Raw genomic sequence first — 4,333 nt, 5'->3', positions numbered from 1 at the left:
TTTTTTTAATCAGCTGGTGCCAGAAAGTTAAAAAGGTTTGTAAATCTTAATCCTTCCAGTACTTATCAGCTGCTGTATGCTCCACAGAAAGTTATTTTTCTTTTTGAATTACTTTTCAGTCTGACCACAGCGCTCTCTGCTGACACCTCTGTCCATGTCAGGAACTGTCCAGAGCAGGATAGGTTTGCTATGGGGATTTGCTCCGGCTCTGGACAGTTCCTGAGACAGAGGTGTCAGCAGAGAGCACTGTGGTCAGACAGAAAAGAAATTCAAAAAGAAAAGAACTTCCTGTGGACCATACAGCAGCTCATATCTACTGGAAGGATTAAAACATTTTAATAGCAGTCATTTACAAATCTGTTTAAATTTCTGGCACTAATTGATTTAAAAAAAAAAAAAAAAAGTTTTTTCTTCCGGAGTACCCCTTTAAGCCTGTGCTGGCCATGGCATTGTGACAACCAAAGGGTGCCAGCATAAGCCAACAAAATCAAGGCCTAGGATGACACTTTATTGGGGGGGGCGCCAGCCGAGTGTTTTGTGCAGAGAACAATCGTGTGTCTCTTGGGGGTTACCGTATCGGATTGGCCCAGGACAGCACAAAACCAATATACACCACTGATTGGCAGCCGGGGAAACTCCGATTTTTTTAGCATAATGCCAGGGCCAGGCCAAGCTTCAGCTGCTGTTGCCGCCTAGTATGAACAGTAGGATATATCTGTAATGTTAGGTGCAGGTAAGAGATGTATTGCTTATTGGGACTTGCTAAATGTCACTGTAATTTGCATATCATTTTTTTTTAAATATGTTACATATATTTTTTTTTACGTCTTTGAAGTAAGAGGTGCCAGAGTGGGTAACATATCAGTCCACAGGACACTCAAACAAACTCCTTTAGACCAGTGGTCTCAAACTGTGGCCCTCCAGATGCTGCAAAACTTCAACTCCCAGCATGCCCGGACAGCCAACGGCTGTCCGGGCATGCTGGGAGTTGAAGTTTTGCAACATCTGGAGGGCCACAGTTTGAGACCACTGCTTTAGACTATTCTTATCAGCCATCTTGAATTACCCTTGCCTGGAAGAATTGGTCTTCCGACATAGTGCTGTATTGCTTCATGTACTCCGACACACATACTTATAAATTGCAGAGTCCTAAACACTAGTGTGTATGTATGTATGTATGTATGTATATATATATATATATATATATATATATATATATATATATATATATATATATATATATATACACACACACACTATTTTTGAATCTCAAAAATTCCCTGTCGGGGGATCTCATGTCTACTTTTGTGTTATGTTGTGTACACTGGAAAGATGTAATTTTCACAGAATATATGTGTATAGGGTCAATTGTTTTTGTACACTGAGGGTTGTCAATAAAGTTATGTACATATTCCATATTATATCAAAAGATTCCAATGGGTCTAAGACCGAACTTTGAACTGGACTCTATTGTCTTGTGCTGTAGATGTACAATTGCACTTTCTTCAGGGGTTCTTCCATTCTTGTCCAAGGCTGCTAGCAAAATATGAACCCTGATACTGACAAAAAATTAAAAAAATTCTCATGGAAATGGTGTTTATCCCAAAAGGGGTTACCCAGGAATAAAAAAGCAGAGCTAATTTCTTTCAAAAACAGCTCCATGTCTGTCCCCAGGTTGTGTTAGGTATTACAACTTCAATGGAACTGTGCTGCAATACCACACACAACCTGGAGACAGATATGGAGTGTTTTTTTTTTTTTTTTAAAGAAATTAAGTCTGTTTTTCTATTCCTGGATAACCCCTTTATGGACGGTTTATTATGTTTTCTTCCAAATTAAGTGGTAAAAATACAAAAATTTGACAATTTTTTCCCACTTTGTAGGTCCTTCGAATTGACAAATGATACGATGGGTTCTTCAAAAATATTGTTGGGCATTTCAGATTCGTTTACTAGAAAGCGGTCCCTTTTATGAGACTTTTTAATGTTGTTTTGGAAAATTTTGGCCGATCCTCTGTTTTTACCCTGAGATGAACAGAATGGATCAGGAGCAACTTCATTCTTCAAAAATATAACATTCATGTTAACTACCAACCCAACAATTTTTGGCTTGTGTGTGGTTATCTTGAGCAATCACTCTTTTAAAGGAGAACTCCAGTTTGTACCAACTTATCCCTTATCCTAAGGAAAGGGGATAAGTGTCCGACCGCTGGGGCCCCCCACGATCTCCCGCATTGATCACTGGTTTCCTGCATGAAAGGAGCCATTTCGACCATCGCACGAAGCTGAGGCCGACACTTCCCCTCTCTCTGCAGTTCTATAGCAGAGCCGGAGATTGCCGAAAGCAGCGCTCCAGCTCTCCCATAGAGCTGCATGGAAGGGGCATGTTGGCCGTCGCTTGGTGCGATGGTTGACATGCCCCATTCATGCTGAGAACCCGGGTGGCGTGTGGGAGATCGCGCGCGGGAGGGTCGTTCAGCGTTCTGACCCCCCGCGTTCTGACACTTATCCCCTATCCTTAGGTTAGGGGATAAGTTGTTACATCCTGGGATTCTCCTTTAATATTGTTTATATATGGGAAGAGCTATGTTGAATACCTCTCATCCAGGTTTTATTGCCCTGGCAAATGCATACTCAATGTACTATGTACCCTATGTACTCAACAGTCCTGCAAAAAATAGCACTGCTGGGAGATTTGATCAAGTCGAACCTACTATTAGGTTGTATTACTGTTGGCCAAGTACATTATTGGTTCCCATAAATTTTCCCTTACAAGTATGAACCAGTTGTAGAATGGAAAACCATCACTCAATGCTTTGTAGGCTAGTTGTGCAATGCCAACAACGATGCGTGTTACCTTCTATACATATGGTACATCCTACCAATCACCGCCATGTAGCCTCGGTTGGCCTTAGGCGAGGATTCATTTGTATGAAATATGTCATTGGGGCCATATAGTGTCCAGATTTGGAACCAACCATTGGACTACTCCTATGTGAGTGAGCCTAAAGAGGAGGGCAGGTATATGACATACCACGTGGCTATGTTGTGCCCAGAGCAGAGGGGTCTCTACCAATGAAAGATATTCAGGCTTAAATCTCAGGCTTCACTTTGCAATAGTTCTTGCATTTTTTGTTTCTTAGTTCTCGATTGTGTTCACACAGCAGATAAAATATGCAGAAAGACCATGCTGTCTCCTGAGATACAGAACGATGTTATTTCATGGATTGTATTTTATTTATTTAACGCTTGTTTTTTTTTTTTTCCTGTTTTGTAAATGAGATTAAATCCAAAAAAATGAAAAAAAACAAAAAACCTTTCCATAAATCTATTTACTGATCTCAGATGCTGTACAGTAGTTTCTTATGTATATACTGAGATTTCTCTAATGAAAAGCACAATGAACATACGAATATGGACTCGCCCTGAAGGGAGACTTTTGTCTTGTAATAACTTAAGATGATTAAAATGATGGTAATTTCTCTATATGTTCTGGATCTTCTATTTTTTTGTATTATTTGTCTTGTTATGGATTTGTATGAGCAAACCCCGAAAGGTCTGTGAGACTTGTGTACTTGTTACACATTTGTTTGGTATGTTTTTCTGTTGCTTCAGTGCATCGAACAATAAAAATTGATATATACTAATTTGTGTAAACCGCTTCTATGCAGACCTATGTGTCTCCATGGTTACAGACTACAAACAAATCCTATGTAGTCTGATCCTGTTGAAATGTTTTACTTTCCTGTCTGGCCCTTCTCGGGAAGGTTAGTGAGAATAGGCGATACAGGTATTGTAGTATTACTGCAGAGGTAGACTACACTGGTTTGTTTGTAGTCTGTGACCATGGAGACACATACAGTCATGGCCGTAAATGTTGGCACCCATTATTTCTCACAGAAAAGGATTGAGTAACACATGTTTTGCTATACACATGTTTATCCCTTTTGTGTGTATTGGGACTAGACCAAAAAAGGGAGGGAAAAAAGCATAATGTCACACCAAACTCCAAAAATGGGCTGGACAAAATTGGCACCCTTTCAAAATTGTGGATAAATAAGATTGTTTCAAGCATGTGATTCTCCTTTAAACTCACCTGGGGCAAGTAACAGGTGTGGGCAATATAAATATCACACCTGAAAGCAGATAAAAAGGAGAGAAGTTCACTTAGTATTTGCATTGTGTGTCTGTGTGTGCCACACTAAGCATGGACAACAGAAATAGGAGAAGAGAACTGTCTGAGGACTTGAGAACCAAAGTTTGTGGAAAAATATCAACAATCTCAAGGTTACAAGTCCTTCTCCAGAGATCTAGATTTGCCTTTGTCCACAGTG

The 4,333-nt window shown here is 39.9% G+C and overlaps 1 long non-coding RNA gene across 1 annotated transcript; it reads left to right on the top strand.

Annotated features, from left to right (window-relative positions):
* The first annotated feature begins 290 nt into the window (after positions 1-290).
* LOC130352200 (uncharacterized) lies at positions 291-3,485 on the top strand. Its single transcript, XR_008888424.1, has 2 exons — positions 291-864; positions 1,012-3,485. It is a non-coding gene; the product is annotated as an uncharacterized LOC130352200 (long non-coding RNA).
* The last annotated feature ends 848 nt before the right edge of the window (positions 3,486-4,333 follow it).

The sequence above is a fragment of the Hyla sarda genome, chromosome 1, assembly GCF_029499605.1.
Source record: "Hyla sarda isolate aHylSar1 chromosome 1, aHylSar1.hap1, whole genome shotgun sequence".
NCBI classification, from domain to species: domain Eukaryota; kingdom Metazoa; phylum Chordata; class Amphibia; order Anura; family Hylidae; genus Hyla; species Hyla sarda.
This window is presented reverse-complemented; position numbering and strand designations above follow the sequence as displayed.